Below are 10,554 nucleotides of genomic sequence, written 5' to 3' on the forward strand. Positions count from 1 at the left end.
CCCTTGGGCCAGCCCTCCACCATCCCTTGGCCGCATGGTCCTAGGTGGGGAGGAGCTCCCAGCCCACCACGGGCTGGAGCGCACCCAACTCAGTCCATGTAGCCCCTTCGAGGGTGGTGGACCCTTTTTGGTGCACTCTGGAACCCTTTTGGCATTCCCGGTACATTACCCGTGAAGCCCAAAACTTTTTCGGTGACCAAAACGGAACTTTATATATATCAATATTTACCTCTCGACCACTCCGAAGGTCCTCATCATGTACAAGATATCGTCCAGGACTCCGAACAACCTTCGGTCACCAACACAATAACTCAATTATGTCTATATCGTCATCGAGCATTAAGTGTGCAGACCGTGCAGGTTCGAGAACTATACATACATGATTGAGACACCTCTACGGTCAATAACCAATAGTGGGACCTGGATGCCCATATTGGATCCTACATATTCTATGAAGATATACATTGGTCGAACCACGATGTCAATGATTCAGTCAATCTCGTATGCAGTTCCCTTTGTCCAGTGGTATGTTACTTGCCCGAGACCTGATCGTCGGTATCTCCATACCTAGTTCTCGTCACTGGCAAGTCTCTTTACTTGTTTCATAATACAACTTCTCGTGACAAACTCCTTAGTCACATTCCTTGCAAGTTTCTTGTGATGTTGTATTGCCGAGTGGGGCCAGAGATACCTCTCCATCATACGGAGTGATAAATCTCAGTCTCGATCGATGCAAACCCAATAGACACCCTCAGAAATACCTGTAGAGCATCTTTATAATCACCCATTTACGTTGTGATGTTTTATACACACAAGGCATTCCTCCGGTGTCAGGGAGTTGCATGATCTCATGGTCAAAGGAACACATACATTGACATGCAGAAAGCAATAGCAATAAATTTAGTCATATGATCAAATGCCATGCTTACGGTTTGGGTCTTGTCTATCACATCATTCTCCTAATGATGTGATCCCGTTATCAAATGACAACTCACGTCTATGGCTATGAAGCCTTAACCATCTTTGATCAACGAGCTAGTCTAGTAGAGGCTTACTTGGGACACTTTGTTGTCTATGTATCCACGCATGTATTTGAGTTTCCAATCAATACAATTATAGCATGGATAATAAAGGATTATCATGAATAAGGAAATATGATAATAACCAATTTATTATTGCCTCTAGGGCATATTTCCAACAAACCATTCGTCTCGTATATTCTTTGGAAGGAAGCCAATGCCTCAGCATGTGAACAATCAACAATTTGATTAGGAATCGATTCCAGAATTGCTGGGAGATTCATTGGCTTGTTGAATGATGTGGCTCAAGTCATCGGACATAGGCGGCCGGATATAAGTGCCTTGAAAGTTGTCTCGGAAAGCATCTTTGAGTTGTTCCCAGCTCCGAGTGGAGTTTTCAGGGAGGTTGTTCAACCAATGCCTTGCTAGCCCTTTGAGCTTTAACGGTGGATACTTTATGGGGTGAAGGTCGTCCTCACGAGCCATGTGAATGTGCGGGAGGAAATCCTCAATCCATAGGCTGGGTCCATTTTCACATCATATTGCTCTACATTTACGGGTTTAAACCCTTTGGGGAACTCAGTTGCATCAACTCATCTGTGAAGCACATTGGGTGAGTGACACCCCTTATACGAGCTATATCATGTTGGAGGTCGGATGAAATCCTGCCTCGCAGCTCTTTGTGAACTCCATCGTTTTGATGAGGCCGAGCTTGGCACCCATCCCATCTAGGAGGAGTCTAACCTATGGATCTGTAAGTAGACCTTGAATGTCCTTCTCTAGCATTAATATTATGTCATGGGTCAAATGGGTCTCCGGGCTGAGCCGGTTCTCTTCTTCTGCGTGGGTGTTCATGGTGGTCTCCGTGCTCTCTAGCTTTCATGTCCTGTCCTCAAGGGGGCAGACCGGTTGGTCGTCTTGTGCAAATCTGGGCGATGCGGGCTCCAAGGTCTCGTCTTCAAACTCTGGGAGCAACCGACGATGTGGGTAGCTTTTATTTTGTCCCCGTCGTTCCTAGTTGTACCCTTCTTTGGTGGCTAGGAATTTCGTCCATTTTTAATTTATGGAGTCCTGTTTGGCTTTAATTTGCCTCTGTTTTTTTACTTTAGGCTCCAAGAAGTGGTTGTGAGTTGCCGCTTGAATACCTCTTGATCCAATGGGTCTTCGGTGACGATCAAATCCTCATCTCCCAAGGTCTCCTCCTCTCCGACCAGGGAAGGTAGTTGATGTCTTTGAAATCATCGAGATCCTAGGGTTCATCCGGATCCATGTGATCCAGGAGGTCATCGGGATTGTTTTCGGGGTTCGCGGGTTTGACGGGATTCTCCGTATTACCTTGGGTGGGGTTATCTCCGGTCCCCTCGTGATACTTGTGATCTACGTTGGGTTTCCAGTGAAAAGCAATGGGTTATCGCAGCATAATGTGGGTAAGTATTTCCCTGAGTTATGAAACCAAGCTTTATCGAACCAATAGGAATATCAACCACAATTGTCTTCAGTGGATGCACACAAAAGAACAAACAACTTGCACCCAACGCGAGCAAGAGGGTTGTCAATCCTCTTCCTCTTATTATTTGCAAGCGAGTGAGGTGTGTAGATAATTGTAGATAGCAAGATAAAATAAAATAAGTAAATGGCAACAAGGTATTGAAGGTTTTATCAATATGTTGTGAATAGACCCGAGGGACCATAGTTTTCCCTAATGGCATCTCTCATGAAAAATATCATACGGTGGTTAAACAAATTACTGTTGGGCAATTGACAGAAAAGCGGATAGTTATGTCGTATTCACGGCAATGATCATGTGTATATAAGCATCATTTCCATAAACAAATAGGCCGACTCCTGGCTGCACCTATTAATATTACTCCACTCATTGACCCCTATCCAGCATGCATCTAGAGTATTAAGTAAAACAGAGTAACGCGTGGAGGACAATGACATGATGTAGACAAAGTAAACTCAAGCAATATGAATAAACCCCATACTTTTATCCTTAGTAGCAGCAACACAAAGACGCATATTGTCCCCTTCTATCACTTGGTTATATAAATTCACCAGGTTGAGCCTACTACAACGCACCTCTCTCACCGAAGAAATGTCGATCTAGTTGGCTAAACTATTTCAATAGATCGGAGAGAGTTACGACGCTATCATAATCATACACATAAGAATCATATAAGTATTCAGAGGAGACTCGAATATTTATCATGAATAATCTGAACATAAACCCACAATTCATTGGATCCCAACAAATGCACTGCACAAAAGGAATTACATCATGTGGATCAAAGCGAAGATGCGATGATCATTGTATTGAAGATCAAAGAGAGAGATTGCCATCTAGGTAGTGGCGATGGACCCGTAGGTCTGTGGTGAACTACTCATACATCATCATGACGGCAGCAAGGTTGATGAAGAGGCCCTCCGTGATTGATCCCCCTCCAGCAGGGTGCCGGAACGGAGCTCCAGATGGCCTCCAGTTGGAACAATGACTTGCGGTGGCGTAAAAAGTGTTTTGGCCCTCCTTTCCGTGCTTCTAGGGTATAAGAGAATTGATAAGCCAGAGAATAGAGTCGGGAGGGCCACGAGGGAGGCACAAGCTATCAAGGCACTGTCGGTGTCAAAACCGACAAATCTCGGGTATGGGGTCCCGAACTGTGGACCTTGGATCGAAGGGTTGCAGGAAGAGGGGGGAGGCAACGGTTTACCCAGGTTCGGGCCCTCCTATGGAGGTAATACCCTATGTCCTGATTGATTGCATTGATGAAGATGATTACAAAGTAGATCTACCTCGAGATCGTGTATGCTAAACCCTAGATGATTCAGCTTCCTCTACACGGATAGGGGTCTCTAGTTTGTATAGACACTAGGGACCCTAGGGTATACAAGATACCGACTATGATCGAGAATAGATGAGCCGACCTAGTCTTTCTAAGCTTGGAGTACATGCCAATCCTCGGCGCCTTCCTTCTTTCATACAAAGTCATCAACTATCCGGACCTTGCCGATCCGGTCCATGGGCTGGCGCCCTGAGGACCCCTTAATCTAGGACTCCCTCAGTAGCCCCCGAACTAACCTTCCACGCCCTTGTGTGTAGTCTTCGGAAACTTTCACACGTCTGGTGGTCGGCTTGAAAGGCGAGTTCCTCCTACGATTTTCAACATTACAAACTAGTGTTCGGCGAATCCACGAATATCGAAGCATCGCGGGACCCATAACTTTCAACCCCGCACTTAAATTTTAATAACCTGTTGAGCACCGCGTATCTTAAAGTTGGAACGTGTCCCAACGATTCAACGGAACCGTCTCTTACGGACATGGGGGGAGGTGACTTTTCTTTATAAATAAGTAGGGGCCCAGGTCCAAGGCCATATCACATTCCCTCCCCCACAAGCGCAACCAAGGAAACCCTAGAATCCTAGCACTTAGGTCCATGGTGAGTTCCTGCTCTTGTCCCTTCGTCCCTCAGCCGAGCGACTAGGCCAGTTGCTTCGTCCCTCAGCTTCGGTTGCGGGACCTTGAAGTCGAAGGGAACCTTCCCTCTTATGATCTTGCACCCATGCATGCCAGCCTAACCGCCTACAATGGCGAGGCCCTCGCAGAAAAATCCCCCACTCCGCAAAAAGGTGAAATGGTTTGTTTTACTTCCTTCCTACTGCGTGGGCTAGGATTTCCCATCCATCCTTTTTTGAGAGGCCTGTTGGAGTTTTACGGGCTGCAGCTCCACAATCTATCCTGGGGTTCCATCCTACACATCTCAGGCTTCGTAGCCCCCTGTGAGATGTTCCTAGGCTGCGAACCTCATTCCGATTTATGGAGAAAGTACTTCTGCATTGTTCCCCGGACCGATGGAATCTCCATCCGGGAAGCAGGCGGAGCCGAAGTGTGGCGTATAGCAGCCACCGGATACCCAGTCGGTACACCAAATGAAGAAACCGATGAATGGTCTTCGGAGTGGTTCTACATCGACGACGTTCCTCTATTCAAGCCAGTTCGGCGAGGCCTTCCCGAGTACTCAGCAGCTCCTTTGAAGAAGCGATTCTGCTGGCATCCAAAGAGTAAGCCTCAAGAAGAGAGCTCGAAAGTGCGGCGCCTAGCCGCCAAGGTAAAAATGACCTCTCTAATGATGCGTGAGTAGTTCACCATAGACCTACGGGTCCATAGCTAGTAACTAGATGGCTTATTCTCTCTCTTGGATCTTCAATACAAATTTCTCCATGATCTTAATGGGGATCTATCCGATGTAATCTTCTTTTGTGGTGTGTTTGTCGAGATCCGATGAATTGTGGATTTATGATCAGATTATCTATGAATCTTGTCTGAGTTTCTTCTGATCTCTCTTATGCATGATTTCATATCCTTGTAATTCTCTTCGAGTGGTGGGTTTTGTTTGGCCAACTAGATCTATGATTCTTGCCATGGGAGAAGTGCTTGGTTTTGGGTTCATACCGTGCGGTGACCTCACCCAGTGACAAAAGGGGTAGCGAGGCACGTATCGTGTTGTTGCCATCAAGGGTAAAAAGATGGGGTTTTTATCATTGGTTTGAGATTATCCCTCTACATCATGTCATCTTGCTTAAGGCGTTACTCTGTTCGTCATGAACTCAATACACTAGATGCATGCTGGATAGCGGTCGATGTGTGGAGTATTAGTAGTAGATGCAGAAAGTATCGGTCTACTTGTCTCGGACGTGATGCCTATATGTATGATCATTGCCTTAGATATCGTCATGACTTTCCGCGGTTCTATCATTTGCTCGACAGTAATTTGTTCAACCACCGTAATACTTGCTATTTTGAGAGATGCCTCTAGTGAACACTATGGCCCCCAGGGTCTACTCCACACCATATTTTCAGCCTTACACTTTTTACTTCGTTGCACTTTCCGCCTTCAGATCTCACTTTGCAAACAATCTTGAAGGGATTGACAACCCCTTTGAAGCATTGGGTGCAAACTTGTTTGTGTTTGCGCAGGTACTCTGGACTTGACGAGACCCTCCTTCTGGATCGATACCTTGGTTCTCAAACTAAGGGAAATACTTACTGCTCCTGTGCTGCATCACCCTTTCCTCTTCAAGGGAAAAACCAACGCAAGCCCAGTCTCCGTCAACGTGTCAATTTCTGGCGCTGTTGTTTGAGAAGTAGCAGGGTTACATTGACTGAGGAACAAGTTCCCGCACACGAGGCACCACGCAATACTGTGTCCGTACCTTTAACCAGGTACTTATATCCACCAATTGTTTTTACAATAACGGTAGCTTCCTTGGTGTACTTACAATCCCTTTTGACGATGATTGTATAAAACGAGCGCGAACCTCCTCGCTCGGAAATGGGGCCGAGGAATTGGAAAGCCAGCCAAACCCACAACATTCGGCCAATGCGGGGGCTCCGAACACTTACCCGGCGCCCGGTCCTGCCGATGATGTTTCAACGACGAACTCTGAAATTGATAGTGCTATGAATCACCGACATCGCAAGGAGTTATTAAGACACCCTATCTTCTCCGAGAAGTAGTTTAATGCGCTGAATTCGGTACGTGTCTATATTGGCGCTACGTGGAACAACCTCAAAGAAGTAGCTTTGCACATGTTGGCCCAACTACAGGTATTTATCGCTCCTTTGGTAATTTGAACCGAAGTTCAGGTCTAGTAGCCCTCGATCCTTAATTTGGTCGGAACGACCGAGTTAAGGCCCGACCTGACCATTGATTTTGTTTATCCAGCCTTTGAAGCAGGAAAATAACGAGCTGTCCAAAGGTATACAACGAATGAAAACCGAACTTCAAGCTAGTAGGGAAGCTCATGGTAAGGGTAATTTGGTTGATGGTGTGGTGAATTGCATAAGACCAGTTACTCATCACATGATTTATTGATATAGCAGGCGAATCCATAAACCATATGCAGGGGGATCTAGAGTTAGCTCGTGATTCTCGAAGGTATGCTGAATCCTAGCTTGAAGTCGGTCATCGTGTATTAACAAGATGCCGCGAAGAAAACAACCAGCTCAGGGAGGAGAAGAAAAATCTAGCCAAGGAGATTGAAGCATTAAAAGCTGAAATGGCACAGAGCAATCAAGAGAAGCAACACTTAAATAGCGGTTTATTTTGTAAGTAAAAAATCCCTCACCTGTTTGTTTGATAAATCACTATATGATGACGGTATACTAAAAGCTTTCCGTCGTTTATTTTTCCTTAAAAGGTCTCTTGACCGGGCATCCCATGACAGAAGTTGATTCCTTCGGGGAGAATATTCTACAAGAGCTTTCCGCTTTTCACGAGCGGGCTCGAAAAGCCATGCGGCATATGATCCGAGCTCTATGGCCAGATCAGACTCCATCGCAAGGGATGGCTGAACTGTCCGAACTCTTCAAAAGAGCCCTGAGCCGTTTCGAGCTATGGAAGATTTCAGCCTGTTGAGAAGGAGCTACGGAAGTGAGGGCCATGGTGAAGACCCGCTTCATGCGTCTCGATCCCGAGCACATGGCCCAAGTTGGTACGGCACACCCTGATGGCACGGAGATTCCTCTACATCTGGTGTACGACCAAGTGATGCCAACTGCCCGCCTATCGCAGGAAGACTGCGCTCTGGACACTCTAATAGATGATCTTGACCAACCAAGGGTGTAACCATGTGTATTTTTTATATATTTTGTGTGCCAAGACACTTCCCATCAAATTTGTAACGTTTTTCATAACCGGCCATCGACTTCTACCTCGCGTGTTATAAAGAACCCGGGAGTGTTCCGTCCTTTATACCCAATGGTATTGGGAATCAATTTCCGAGAACAAGGCAATCCGGCCATATGGTACGAACAAACAAAGACGGTATGAGGGGATTATGTTATATCACGATGAAGCGCAAGAAACATCTTCCGGAAAAATAGTTCCTTTATGGGTTCCTTTTTCCGGGTTGCTACATAGTCTGTAGGTGTTTAGTATGTTTTTCCGATTGAATCGGGTGTGCGATGGCAAGTACTGCCGATTGTTTGATCCCGTTTGCTACCGACCAATTTGTATATTAAGAACACTAGCTTTCGGCTTCACCCGTCTGAGGTACGAATCCAGGTGAACTCGTTGTATCAATCACAGAGGTGCTCCCTTACGAATAGATCGGGAACGTCGAGAGTAAGCACAGGAGCGAGGTAACCCTGCTTTGCAAAGATCTTAAGTCCAATTGATGCATACCATGGCGTGAATTTACTTTAAGTCGAGGTTTATACCTGACAGATATCTTTAAACATATTCGCGTGCTTCTATACGGAGCCCCGAGGTGTTGTGCTAGGATATATGAATTTACACGAGTATTCGGAAAAAAAACACAGTGTTTGGTTAAGCCGAACTCACCTAGGGGTAATCTAGGAAGATCCTACAAAGAAAGAAGAAACAGAAATGTTCGAAAAAAGGGAAAGGAAGAGAATAGATGCTAGCCTAGCTGTAGAAACACCGAAGGCGAGCCGCGTTCCATGGGTTTGGCTCCAGGCAATTGTCTCCTGGATTGCACACACGATAAGCTCCTCCTGTTAGCACTGCGTCGATTATGAAGGGGCCTTCCCATTTTGGGTGAAGTTTATGCTTCTGTTTTTCTGGGAGGCGAAGCACTAGTTCGCTCGGATTGTACACCTTGGCCCGAACTTTATGCTTTGATAGCGCCAAGCTTGTTGCTGGAAAAATGCTGATCGGGCCCGAGTTGTGTCACGCTCGCCTTCTAGGGCGTCCAAATCGTCCTGCCGATCTAGCTCGGCTTACTTTTCCCCGTACATACGCACACGGGGCGCGTCGTGGATGATATCATAGAGAAGGGCCGCTTTGGCCCCATATACCACAAAAAATGTCGTGTATCCAGTGGAACGGTTCGGGGTGGTACGCACGCCCCACAGTACGGAATCGAGTTCCTCCACCCAATGTCAGCCGGATTCTGTAAGAGAGCGTACCAGACGTGGTTTAATACCACTCATGATGAGTCTGTTAGCTCGTTCGACCTGGCCATTGGTTTGTGGGTGGTATACTGAGGTGTAATCGAGCTTGATGACCAGATTTGCACACCAATCCTTCACATCCCGGGCGGTGAAATTGGATCCATTGTCCGTTATTATGCTGTGCGGGACACCATAATAGTGCACAACGCAAATATAAAATCGACGAGTGGTTTGGCCTTGGCGGAACTGACCTGCTTTGCCTTGATCCACTTGGTGAATTTATCGACCATTACTAGGAGATATTTCTTTTTCTTGGTCCCCCCTTTAAGTCGACCGACCATGTCTAGATCCCAGACCGCAAAGGGCTAGGTGATCTGAATCGTCCGGAGGGTCGTGGGAGGCATATGGCTTTGATTTGTGAATAGTTGGCAACCCGTGCATCGTTGAACAAGTGTGTGGGCATATTCTCGAGCTGTAGGCCAGAAGAAACCAGCTCGGAAAGCCTTGCTGACCAAGGCCCGAGCTACTGCATGATGGCCGCCCATGCCGGAGTGTAACTGAGCCAACAATTCTTTCCCTTATTCTTTGGATATGCATCGTTGAAGTATTTCGGTGGTGTTCTTTTTATACAGCTCGCTCTCATGGACCTTATAGGCTTTAGATCGGCGAATAATGCAGCGTGCCTCAGTTTGGTCCTCGGGAGCTCCTTGTATAATAGGTAGGCAAGGAATGGTTCAGTCCATGTACTGATTACTGCCATGACCTCATGTGGTTAGGGTGCTTCCTCAATAGAAGGCCCACCGATGACTTCATCGTCTTGATGGGCTATGGCGGGGGGATGGTTGGCTCAACAATTCAGCTGTTTTGCTCCCCGACTCATCCTTCCACACCACGGATGACTTAAAGAGCCTTTCCAGGTATATGTTATTGGATACGGGGTCGGGTGCCGCGCCTAAATGGCCGAGAGCGTCCGTGGCTTGATTATTATCCCCTGAGACGTAATGGAATTCCAACCCCTCGAATCGTTCTGATATCTTGAGGATGACGTCTCTATATGCTGCCATCTTCAGGTTTTTGGCATCAAATTCGCCGTTAATTTGTGATATGACGAGGTTGGAGTCTCCTCGTACATCAAGCTATTGTATGCCCATTGATACCGCCATCCGAAGACCATGCAACAAGGCTTCGTATTTGATTGCATTGTTGGAGTCGGCGTACATAATCTGTAGCGCGTATCACACGTCTCCGATAGGAGATGTGAGGATTCCGGCTCCTAGACCGTAAAGGGTTTTGGATCTATCAAAGTACATGATTGAATGAGCGTAGGTGTTGTATTCTTTGGGGAGTTCGTCCTCCGTCCATTCCGCAACAAAGTCGGCGAGCACTTGAGATTTGATAGATCTCTGCTACGGCAACAGACAACAGCGCCAGAAATTGACACGTTGACGGACACTGGGCTTGCGTTGGTTTTTCCCTTGAAGAGGAAAGGGTGATGCAACACAGAAGCAGTAAGTATTTCCCTCAGTTTGAGAACCAAGGTATCGATCCAGAAGGAGGGTCTCGTCAAGTCCAGAGTACCTGCGCAAACACAAACAAGCTTGCACCCAACGCTTCAAAG

Source organism: Hordeum vulgare, chromosome 2H, assembly GCF_904849725.1.
Source record: "Hordeum vulgare subsp. vulgare chromosome 2H, MorexV3_pseudomolecules_assembly, whole genome shotgun sequence".
In the NCBI taxonomy this organism is placed as follows: domain Eukaryota; kingdom Viridiplantae; phylum Streptophyta; class Magnoliopsida; order Poales; family Poaceae; genus Hordeum; species Hordeum vulgare.